The sequence below is a fragment of the Schistocerca gregaria genome, chromosome X (genome assembly GCF_023897955.1).
Source record: "Schistocerca gregaria isolate iqSchGreg1 chromosome X, iqSchGreg1.2, whole genome shotgun sequence".
In the NCBI taxonomy this organism is placed as follows: Eukaryota; Metazoa; Arthropoda; class Insecta; order Orthoptera; family Acrididae; genus Schistocerca; species Schistocerca gregaria.
Genome location: NC_064931.1, coordinates 855,846,564 through 855,859,411, shown reverse-complemented (window position 1 = coordinate 855,859,411; position 12,848 = coordinate 855,846,564). Strand labels below are relative to the sequence as shown.

Sequence of the window (12,848 nt, the reverse complement as noted above, 5' to 3'; positions counted from 1 at the left end):
ACAATGCCCCCAAATAAATAACGTACATTCCTTCCTCTCTCCATCAGCCTAGTGCAGGCTGAGTCCATTTACCAGCATCCCCTAGGAAGATGTTGCGTCCTGGAGGCTTAGGTTAGTGGTGGTGAGCTTGGTTTGCAAAAATTTTCTTACGATGGTAGCGAAAGGGTAAGTGACCTTTCTTTAGTGCAAAAATTCAAACTCGGCGCCAGTTCGTAGGAGGAGGTGGCGGTCTGAACCTTGAAAAGTAGTTGAAACTAGGTAGTTGAGAGCATAGCGAACTCCTTTTCTTACCTATATGAAAGTGCAAGTGACCGTTCTTTACTGCGAGAATTCAAACTCGGCTCCGGTTCCTAGGAAGAGGTGGCTGTGTGGACGTAGAAAAGTAGTTGAAAGTATAGTGAACACCTTTTCATACCTATATGAAGTCGTATCACGTGGTCAATTGGAGTGCAGTATTTTTGGGGTGGTGTGGTGGGGGTGCTAGGTAATGCCTCAAATGGTTCAAATGGCTCTGAGCACTATGGGACTCAACTGCTGTGGTCATTAGTCCCCTAGAACTTATAACTACTTAAACCTAACTAACCTAAGGATATCACACATATCCATGCCCGAGGCAGGATTCGAACCTGCGACCGTAGCAGTCGCACGGTTCCGGACTGCGCGCCTGGAACCGCGAGACCACCGCGGCCGGCGCTAAGTAATGAATGAACACTGAAATGAACATTGAAATTGTAAATTGAATTATTTAATATGATTAAAATTGAAATGCAATTAGTACTTATGTAACTGATAGGTTAGTCGTGCAATGTGGGTGTTAGCATATTTACAGAAGACTATGTCCGTCGCGTATATGGAGGTGACGGCTGAGTGTGTGTGACGTAAGCGATCGGACGCCCTCGGGCTGGTGGCGCGGCGCGTGTCCGGTTATAACGTGCTCGCGAGAGAGAGAGCAGACGATCTTGTGTCATCACGTGACATCACAGTAGCATCCTCTGGTGGCCACAATATGAACTAAGCCACTTGAGATCAGAAGCTCATGGTGGATACATCGGGTGCAGCCATCTTGAATGACAGAACTTGCATCATCACCTGATGTCAGGAGCGCGCCCTCTGCTGGCTGCGATATGAACTAAGTTAGCTGCAATCTAGCTGCAGTGGAGAACACACATGCCTGAAATTCTATAAAAAATAAAGACAAGCCTTTTATCGCGCCATTATCGTAGGTGTGCCACATTGTCATGTTGGAATTTGAACTTCAGGCCATTTTTATTGGGGCAGGGGTTAGGTTAGTGGAGGTACGCCAACTGTCCAATCTTACACCACGTGGTGGATACACTGGGCACAACCATCTTGAATAACAGTACTTGCATCATGATCTGACTTCACCGTGGCGCTGTCTGGTGGCGACGATATCAACTAAGCCAGTTGGGGTCTAGAGCTATCGGCGAACACACGTGCTTGAAACTGGTTAAATACTAAAGACTAGTCCACTTTTCCCGCCATTCTCATGTTGGAATTTGAACTTCCCGCCATTTCCTGGTGGTTTGAAGGGTTATGTTAGTGGAGGTAGCCCAATTGACCTTCTTCCCGCAAAAATTCAAACTTCCCGCCATCTTGAATGACGTCATGTTGGCGCTCTCTGGTGGCGACGATATCAACTATGCTAGTTGCGCTCTAGAGCTAGTGACGAACACACATGCTTGCAACTGGTTAAATAATAAAGACATGTCCCTTTTTCCCACCATTTTTCTTGGTGTGACGCTTTATCCTGTTGGAATTTGAAATTTGCGCAATTTTTTCTGGTCGAGGGTGGCGTGGCATTTTCCCGTCAAAATTCTAGCTTTCCGCCAAAATCAGCCATCTTTGATGACGTGTTCGCCGCCATCTTGGATGACGTGTTCGCCGAAATCTTGGATGACATCATCGCCGGCGTCTTGGATAATGGTACTTTGGAATGGTCCCCCTGTTGTCCCGATACTGGTTACCTCCTAGCATTCAGCTGATTGGTCTTAACTGTTTACCCCAATGTAACTAAACGGTTCCATTGCTTGTGGAAGTCTGCTTCTGATTTAAATCACCCTGATGTGCACAATCGACACAATGTCTAATGTACTAATCGACATCATTCTTCCTTCCCTTCCACCAGTACACTTCTACCACTCAACAGTTCACCGCCCTGCATGCCCCAAGGCCCGATAAGACGTGATCATTCATTTCACATGGTACTTCCTACTTCAACTTGGCGCGTCGATGGGGATGAAATGATGATGATTAGGACAACACAACACCCAGTCCCTGAGCGGTGAAAATCTCCGACCGAGCTGGGAATCGAACCCGGGCCCTTAGAATTGACATTCTGTCGCGCTGACCACTCAGCTACCAGGGACGGACACCACAATTATGTTTCTCTGCACAATAACCCGCCATGCAGCTAAACCGCTATTGGTTGCCATACTTTTTACACTCGTTGTCGGCGCTCAGTGCTGCTTACCGTTCCGCAGGGTCCTGACTTAGTGCTTCTACTACTACTATCTTCCAGCTTAACCCATTTTTTGCGTGCTTCTTCCCTGGTTTGCGGATTACTTCGTACTCAAATTCACTGAGTATTAACGCCCAATCTACTGGATCGGCCATTCAGACCTAGTAACCACTTCAAAGCAGCATAGTTAGTCGCAATGTTGAACTTCCTTCCATGCAGGTAACGCTAGAAGTGTGTTACCCGACACACGAAGCTAAGCATTCACCTCTCCGTCGTAGAACAATTCCTCTCCTCTGCATTCAACTGTCTCGATGCAAAGTCAGTAGTGTGTTTTGACCAACGACCTCTTGGCTCAAAGCGCATCTAAGAGCAACGGTCGATGCATTACATGACAGTACGAACTCCTTCTGAAAGTCGGGAAACGCCAACACCGGATTCTACTAAACACCTTTTTTAACTCGACAAATGCTCCCTGACATTCCTCCTATCGCACAAACCTGGCACTCTTCTTCAACAATTGTGTAAGCGGTTTTGGAGTATCTGCAAACCCTTGCACAAACTTCCTATAATAATCTGTGAGACCCAGAAAAGATTGTAACTCCTTGGTTGTAACCGCTGCTGGAAAACCTTGCACTGCTTGCACTAATCTACGATTTTCACTACACCATCCTAACTAATCTCATGCCCTAAATATTTGGCTTCTTCTGGTGCAAAGTGGCATTTGTCTGTACTTAGCGTCAAATGAGCTGCTCATAACTTCTTGAACACTTATTTCAGTCACTGCATATACTCCTGCATATTCCTTCAAAAGACGATCATGTCATCGAGATACACCAGACACAGACGTGGTTTCAATCTTTTCAGCACTGCATCCAGTAAATATTGGAATGTTGCCGATGCATTTTTTTAACCCAAAAGGCATCCTTCTGTATTGATAAGTGTCCCCAAGTTGCTGAAAACGCATTTTTCGGCGTATTCTCCAGGGATACTTCTCACTGGTGGTATTCAGTCCCCAAGTCCATTGTCAAGAAGTCCTAGCATTGCCCTAGATTATCCGCTACCTCTGTGAAGTTCGGGATTGGGTAGGCATCTGTCTTTCTGCTATTTAATTGGCGGGAATCGCAACAAAAGCGATACTTCTTCAAGCCATTGATAGGCTTCTTGGGCACAATTCCATTTCCCGTCCCACATGTGCTACTATTCTCTTTAATCATCCTGTCAGTCTTTCGCGGATTTATAAATTCCTCCAAAGCTGGTTGCAATGATCGTGGTATTTTGTACGGCCTTCGATACACCGGTGCTTCATTCCCTGTCAGAATGCTATTTTGTATTACTGGCATAGCAGGCAATGGCCCTGGCACAAAAAAGAGATCCTGAAGTTCTAGCAACAGGTCCTCCATTTGTGTCCTTTTTGCCTCCTTTAAATGTTTCAAGTTCTCACCAAATGTAGTCGTAGTAGCATCCTGTGACCTCTTAAAGTCTGAAGTTTAGACTCTAAACCCTCTGGGTGGCATTCTTCCCCAATCCAGAATCTGCAGTATACCCATCAAAGTTCCCCTCAACAATTTAATCCTCCCAGCGCCAAAATTATCCACACTGACAAGTACTACATTGCCTCTGTGCCTCTCTTGTACGGTTTACCAAACAACACACTGCACCCAGTACCTCACTATCCTCCAGCGGTTCCACTTCAAACAACATGCCACTCGGTAAGTTAGGCTCCACATTCATCCATAGCGACTTTCCAGTGTCACTTGGCACACAATCATGCGATTTAAGTCTAATTGTCACTGTTCAGTGTCTAAATGGATTGTCCTGTACACTAGACGCTCCTCGTGACGGATCATCGCTGACAACGGCTTCCACTAGCCGGAATGTCTTCCCACTAAGTTCCAACATACATTGTCGAAGGTCAGCTATGGGATAACTTTGATGCCGAAAGTATAATAAAAGCAGTGTAGGCCGCATAAAATATTTCATTTAAAAAAATTGTGACCGGTTTCGATGAATCTCTAATCATCCTCAGACCGTTACATACTCCTTGCTGACTGCCAGGTCAGGTGATATGGAGCATTAATTGCTCTAGACTGGCGTGAAGAAAGGTAATTATTCATTTCACAACAAAAAACTAATACACAACACAAATGAAACCCTGTACCAAATAACCGAACAACTGTCAAACACCATGAGGAAAAGAAAAATTGATTTTTATGGATACGTTCTCAGACTGAACTCAACTACACTAATCAAAACAGTTTCTGACTACTTCCACAATAAAACAGAACCTACCATACTGGTTTAAGAAAACGAAGAAGGACTTAAACGAACTACAAAGAGTAGAAAACCTGCTCACAGATAAAACTGCCAGAAAATAAACCTAAGACAAGAAAGAGAGGTTCCAAGTCAAAATCAAAACCAAACGTAAAACCCAAATCTCTGGAGAAGAAAAGAAAGTAAGATCAGAAAGAATAAAATAGTAATGAGCTAAAAGAAAGGCACACAACATTAATAAATGATTTAGCTGACTTAGTTCAAAGTCGGGTGAAATAGAAGAAGAAGAGAAAAGAGAAAGATTGCACATATGTTCGTTTAACATAGACGGAGGAAGAAATAGCTGTACCGTTTGTCCACAATAAGTTGACTTTTAGCGCGGTGGCTGACGGGAATTGGCGTGCCTCCTTGCTCCACTATCCGCGTTTTGTGCTTAACACGAAATCGGAGGCGGCACTAGCGGACATATTTCCCGCTTAAATGAGACTTCCGTCAGCCCGGAAATCACCTAATTTGTTGATAAATTCATGCTCGAGAGTTTTACTTACAATTTATGTGTTTATTTAGCGAAAACAATTAAAGTAGATGAATGTAAAACGACATTATGAACTGAAAGCGAAAAACTGATTTTTCAAATCGGTTTGTACATTGCATTTATTAAACGCAGCACAGCAGTAATGTTGGCAAAGTGTAATTAATTGTGCCTGAAAGAACTGCCAAGATGATATTCACTAAAGATTTCTGTCATATGTGTTTGATTCAAAATCATCATCATCATCTTCGCTTAAGGGCGTGGCATTGATGATAACTTCATTGATGGCCATGTCCATTATCCCATCTCATGCCCAATACACATGCTCCAGCTGCTAAACATTCCTGCAGTAAGAAAAGCGGAAATGTGTGGTAAGTACTATGGGACCAAACTGCTGAGGTCATCGGTCCCAAGGCTTACGCACTACTTAATCTAACTTAAACTAACTTACACTAAGGAAACACACACACCCATGCCCGAAGGAGGACTCGAACCTCTGCAATAAGACTTCCAGTAACTGAAAGGAAATAACAAGATTCTGCAGTCTTCCTTCGACATGTCACCAGTGACATCGTTTCCCTGGAATTTGGTTTTATTTTGGTCTGTGCCAATTCTATCGGATTTAGATCTCAGTTTTAGGGTGGTAAACGCACTACTTTGTAGCAATTTTATCCACGACGTACATTTTCACGGTTGCTTTGTTTTCCTTTATCTTAAATAACACTTCTGCCTCCATCATCGACTGGTTGCAGTTTATTTGCCCATCATCCAACCACTCTAACATCATAGTCCTGAAATTATATTTATTAAGCATTCTGTCGAACGCCCTGCTATGGCATGGCACATTATCAATACAATCACAGAGTTGAGTGCAATTTACGATCCACCATACCTGCAAACGCCCCCCCCCCCCCCCCCGCTGGTTTCGTCAACTTCAATCAGTTCCCAAGTTAGTGGAACCAGTTTCTTGCATGCAACTTCCTGGCAAATTAAAACTGCCGCCGCACGTTGAAAATTCGTTTTAGTTCTTTCATCTTGCTGGAAGTACTAGCCGAATTTGTCATTTCGTGGAAGTTTTTCTCAGTCTTACAGACCTTGTGTTTGTTCAGTATCGGTGCGAAAATATCATTGTCTAACAGGAGGATAACACCAAGACATATGGGCTTAAACATATATACCATTGAAACGCCTAAACACACAAAATTGGCACCACCAGTCAAGGAATTGTGAAATGAGTTTACCAGTCAATTTGTTTGACCAGAAGGGAAAGCTGAATGGCAGTACAGGTGTCTTTAAATTTTAGCTGATTTTTTAATATTACCGTACACATAAACGCACTAAATTTGTGATAAAAGCAGTAAACATAGCTTGCAAAAATCGAAGAGTAATTAAAACGCAGTCTCTTGGTGAGATACCGCGCCGCAATATTATTCCTGTTATTGGGTATTTGATTATACAATAGACAAGAGGTGTTCGAAATTTACGTACGACATCCTCAAAGTTTTTAATCTGATTAAAGTCCTCTGATTTTAGTTAATTGAATTGTGTTTCTTGGTAACATCAATGAATATCCTCTAATATTTTCTTTCTATTTTTTTTATTTTTGTGTTTCGTCACGATTTTTATTCATTAATAATAATGCAGCAACAGTGGCGACTGCTGCGATTTTTAAGAATAACTGCACTTGTGTACCAAGTACTTGCGGCGAGTTCCTGAAATAAATTTGTTCCAGTGGCTTGAAGAAGTAAACTTGAGTAAGTTTTTGTTCTAATGTAAACACCTCAGCAAATGCTTACAGAAGTTAATTGCTAGTGGACGCAAGCCTTTTGTAATACTTTGCATATAGGGGCAGCTTGACATGGGCAGCGCTCGGAGACAAATGAATATCTTTCAAGTAGTGCCCATTTTCTCCCCTTCTGACAGTATTAGGGAAATCGTCAAGTTACCGTGGTCAAACAGAAGTTTGCCGTAAGAAGGCCTAAGTGAGGCAATATAAAACCAAGACGCCAAACTCTGTGTTTGAACAACGGTGCTATCCCGCACGGAGCAGTTATTACGATGTAGCTTCTTTATGAGAGCTAACAAGGCGCTTCGCAGCTAAGAAGGAAAACTAAGATTGCGATTTAACGCCCTGTCGACGACGAAGTCATAAGAGACAGAGTACTGTATCTGACTGGGAACAGAATAGGGAAGGAAGACGGCCGTATATTTTCAAAGGAACCATTCCGGCATTTACTCTAAGAGATTTAGGAAAACGTGACGGAGCTCTGAATCGCTGTTCTCCAGACTGCTAAACAGCGTACCACCTCGTTCCGTACCAACCAAGGAGAGCGCTGGTCTCTCCTAATTGACGTAAGAACTATGATGCGGTGTACAGAATGTTTAAGAACCTTTTTTTTTCTTTTCTTTCAATTCATAATGAATTAAACACAGTCTCACGACTGAGTGAAAGCAGGCGAGGTTTGGCGAACTTTTCGAAACGTGGCAGAAGTTACGCCAAGTAGCAAAAAAAAATGGTTCAAATGGCTCTGAGCACTATGGGACTTAACTTCTTTGGTCATCAGTCCCCTAGAACTTAGAACTACTTAAACCTAACTATCCTAAGGACATCACACACATCCGTGCCCGAGGCAGGATTCGAACCTGCGACCGTAGCACTCGCGCGGTTCCGGACTGCGCGCCTAGAACCGCTTTTTTTTTTTACATATATAGCTGCTGCTGTGGTTCAAATGGCTCTGAGAACCGCTAGACCACCGCGGCCGGCGCCAAGTAGCATCTTGTCTGGTTTCACACTACATTTCTTCGAGCCACTCATCACATTTCCATTCGTGAAGTTCATCAGGAAAACTATACCAAGGAAACACTCCGTTAAGGAAATGCAGCGGTACTTACATCTTCGCCGCCCCCTTTCCCTCCGCCTCCGCCTCCTGCAACAATAAACACAACACTGAAGGTATTTTCCATAAATAGTAAGAAAAAACGTTGGCGACAGTGTCATGTCGACAACATTGCTGCGTATGGCTTGGTACCTGCGATGGTGAGCATCAGACTAATTTAGTGATACATTCACTCATAAAATGCATCCATGTTAGATATTTAGCTTGGGTTACGAGTTTATGCATTGTCACACCAAACACAAGGTGAGCAAAAGAGATCTACTCGCTATGAAAAACACTACAAGGTAAATGACACATCATCCTTTTCTCCCCTGTAACATGTTTAGTAATAACATTGTATATAGTTACGTATATTTCACAATAGCTAAAGAAAATATCTTACATGAAGTTGTTTGACAGATATGATAAAATCAATGAAGATACAATGACGCCAAATGATATCAGTACAAAACGAGTGTCGGTATGTCCACTAGCTGGGCATTATCTTCAATTGGTTCACCCAAGTGAAGTCCATGATGAATACGAAACAGGGTTTAACTATACTTAGCAATGTAAACGTATATTTAAAACTATTTAAAAGTTTTATAATTTTCCAACATTTATACACGGCCACTATTGCACTACGCTATGGGCATTCATAACTTGTTCATCTATATCAGCAAACTGAACGATTTCTTAAACTCACGTGTTCTCTCAGCACTTTTTATGTCAGCGAATGGCACTCCTATGTTATGTTGACAATATATGTCGATCCTCTGTTTATATGAAATCGAAACTAATCTAAAATAATAGGAAATGTTAAAGGTTTGTGATGGTTCCAAGCTAACTATTTTGGTGTGAAGTAATAAACAATACGACCCGTACGAGTGAAAAGTAATAAGACATAAAGTTAAGTACATCTCTGTTATGTCAAATTTGTCAGTATAGCTTTTTCTATATGTAACGAAACTACTTCATCTCTGCTTATTCAGTGACTGTCACGCTTCGAACTATGCTCTGTCTAGAGACTTTTCCGTCTGACGAGGTCCCGTCGCATCTTTCTACACATCCAAAATGGTATTCATTTGATCAAATGGCTCTGAGCACTATTCGACTTAACTTTTGAGATCATCAGTCGCCTAGAACTTAGAACTAATTAAACCTAAGTAACATAAAGACATCACACACACCCATTCCCGAGGCAGGATTCGAACCTGCGACCGCAGCGGTCGCTCGGTTCCAGACTGTAGCGCCTAGAACCGCACGGCCACTCCGGCCGGCGATATTCATTTACATCAGCTTGAAGGACAGATAGTGCAGTGCAAGTGTTGAACTGTTCTAACATTTGTAGTGAGTTTAGATAAACAGATTACGATCGGCTCCTGAGGTTCATGCCTCTACAAACACCGAACGAGAACTATTATTTGTCACATGTTTAAAAGAATGAGCTATCGAAAGAGAAAATCAGAAGGCCATTCGTGTTGACGTTGACTCTGAAAGACATAAAATTAGTATCCTAGTCATAGCTGTGTGAGCGCCAACTGTTGCATTGCGAGAAAACTGTTACGCAATGTTTACACATGAGGCGTGGCTATTATTAGCACACCTACATCCAAGTACCCTGGCGAATCCGCCAACTGCGCCGTACAGGCCTTGAGACACGGTGCACATAAGCAGTTAAATCACAAGCAAATACGCGCCAGCATTTCAGCTAACCAGAAAATGCAGCTATACTGTATTTGTCGAAGTCCTTTTACTCTTGCAGAACTAGTTTATTCAATTCCATAGACGGAGCACAGCATTCGAGAATGTGAAGTCTGTTAGCTCACGAAAAACAGCGGAACTTGTAGAGGCGCATAAATAATGTTACATGATGCATTTATTTTGGTAAAAACTATCTACGAGCTACTTCCTTTTGAATCGTGCAAACAATGGATTACGTGCCCAAGGAAAAAAGAAATCGCCGCGTGAGGTAGCCGCGCGGTCTCGGGCGTCTTGTTACGGTTCGCGCGACTCCTTCCATCGGAGGTTCGAGTCCTCCCTCGGGCGTGGGTGTGTGTGTGTTGTCCTTAGCGAAAGTTAGTTTAAGTTAGATTAAGTTGTGCGTAAGCTGAGGGACCGATAACCTCAGCAATTTGGTCCCATAAGACCTCACCAAAAATTTTTTCTTTTCATCTTTGGTCAAACGGGGCCATTATTTGAGTAAGGTTCTCTCTGAGATGTTGGAATGATTCACAGAAATGGCGATAGTCTTACTAGCTAATTATCACTCCATGGTTGTTCTTGTCTTGTCTTATCAAGTTAATTTTTCTTAAACTTAGAAAGGCTTTTAGTTAGTGCTAATATTATGAGTAACGTCAATTAACGTTTCACCTGGCTACACATTCCACGTAACGCGTAGCTTTCGATGTCGCCCTCCTAAGACCTGCGATTCGTCGTGAGATGGACTCCACAAGGAACTGGAAGCGCTGGGAAGAAACGATAATCAATGATCGCTCAACAGCTGCCTACAGCTCAGCAACCGAGACGTATTGAGAGCACTGCCGTGAAAGGATCTAAAGAACAAGGTAAACAATATCTTGGGAGAGTTTATCAAATGGTTCAAATGGCTCTGAGCACTATGGGACTTAACTTCTGAGGTCATCAGTCCCCTAGAACTTAGAACTACTTAACCCTAACTAACCTAAGGACATCACACACATCCATGCCCGAGGCAGGATTCGAACCTGCGACCGTAGCGGTCGCGCGGTTTCAGACTGTAGCGCCTAGAACCGCTCGGTCACCCCGGCCGGCGAGAGTTTATCGAATCACTGCGACGTGGTTCAGAAGCAGTGGATTTACGATTCCTCTTCTTACTGAGAATGTGGCGCAGTGGTAAGACAGTGGACTCATATTAGAGAAGGCGGCCATCCCGGTATAAATTTTTTCTGGTTCCTGTAAAAAGCCGAAGGCAAATACCAGGAAGGTTCCTTTGAAAAGGCAGCTTTCCTTCCCCAACTTTCCTCAATCCGAGCCAGAGCTTACCAATCGCTTTAACGTCCACAGCGGTTAAACGTTAAGCTTACTTCCTTAACTCACCTTTTTCAGACGTATGATTTAAAAGAATAAATAGGTGCACACGATATCCTACATGTCTGTCTACGATTTAAATGTCAGTAATAGTAGCAGAAGTAACAGGGATCTCAGTCCACTTCACATAAATATTTCCCATAAGAGGATAGCACCAAGAAGGAGAAGTATCACTCACATCACACTCATTCAGTGAACTAGAGCGAACATGTACACTGAATCATTAATCGTGGTGTCAATCGAACATCCAATGACACAACGACAGAGTTGATGTGCGCGACATTCCTGTGCCGTGTGGTCTAAAGTTAGGTTGTCGACAAGCCTCCGCAGGCACGTAACTCGAGCCGGTTCAAATGGTTCAAATGGCTCTGAGCACTATGGGACTTAACTGCTGTGGTCATCAGTCCCCTAGAACTTAGAACTACTTAAACCTAACTAACCTAAGGACATCACACACATCCATGCCCGAGGCAGGATTCGAACCTGCGACCGCAGCAGTCGCGCGGTTCCGGACTGAGCGCCTTAACCGCTAGACCACCGCGGCCGGCAGAGCCGGTTCCCTATACGACAAGAACATTTGCCGCTGTCTGACAGAAGTTTCCAATTTGCACAGATTAATAACACCGTAGGTTAAATCAGTCTGAAGACAAAGTCCTTCACTGCTTAAAAAGTCCGTTGCTGTGCCAGCGGTCTAATATGAAGGCAATATACCGTCCGTCCGTCCAAGAAGTTCCCAGACTGAATTTATGCCCGGCGTATAAGCAGTAACTACGGTAAACAAGAGATGTGCATTCGACCAGCCAGTTGTGAGCAGGCAGTATTAAGTAGTAGACAGGCAGCTGTAGTTTGTCATTGTTGTTGTGTCACAACATCTCTGAGTCAAGTGTCGGAGACATTCTGAAGAATGTTTTGAAGAAGCGAAAAATGTGTGTAGTGTCCGCCCCGCACACCTTGACTCCCGATTAACAACACTGGACGCCTATTGCGACTTGACTGAAATGCAAAATGCGGATAATTCTTGTCTGGAAAAAATCATCGCTGTTGATGAGACTTGACCTTGTCAGCACGAACCTACCACAAAACAGCCAATTGCAGAAATTCACGTGACGGGTCGACACTTTGAAGACGTAACCGGCAATCGAGCTAATGTGACGTGTGAGTTGAATACGATCCCAGAGATGGACTTTTTTGTCAGTGCGCTTTACTGAAGTGGTTCGAGAGTATGCAGAAGACCTGAAGAATCAGAACCACGATCTTAACTTTTCGCTTTTCAGGTTACCCTCCATTCAGAGGCTGTTGCACGCAGCGACTGTTATATTGACTGTCTCTATTTGTTATTAATCCAATTAGTGTAAACTCTAAAGTTCCAAGTTCGGGACCACTCACTGTATAATAAGGTTTCTGCCTATGAACACTAAATACTCTACAACTCTTCAAGCGTTGGTTATAAGCAGCCGCTACAGATCCAGAGCAACCTCTGACTAGGAAAAATTGCTGTATTATTGTGTGTTTTTCCCCAGAAAAAAACCTACGGTAACGAAAAAAGATTGTAACGAAAAAAGAACGTTCGTGTTTGAGATCCTTGAATCTATTAATAAAGAATTCCATTTGACCGAAAGTG

At 43.2% G+C, this 12,848-nt stretch overlaps 1 long non-coding RNA gene across 1 annotated transcript in view; it reads right to left on the bottom strand.

Moving 5' to 3' along the window:
- LOC126297878 (uncharacterized) overlaps positions 1-12,848 on the bottom strand; it is a 151,191-nt gene that overhangs the window by 49,229 nt on the left and 89,114 nt on the right. Inside the window, exon 2 of the long non-coding RNA XR_007552581.1 lies at positions 8,175-8,209. This is a non-coding gene — a long non-coding RNA (uncharacterized LOC126297878). The remainder of the gene's footprint in view (positions 1-8,174; positions 8,210-12,848) is intronic.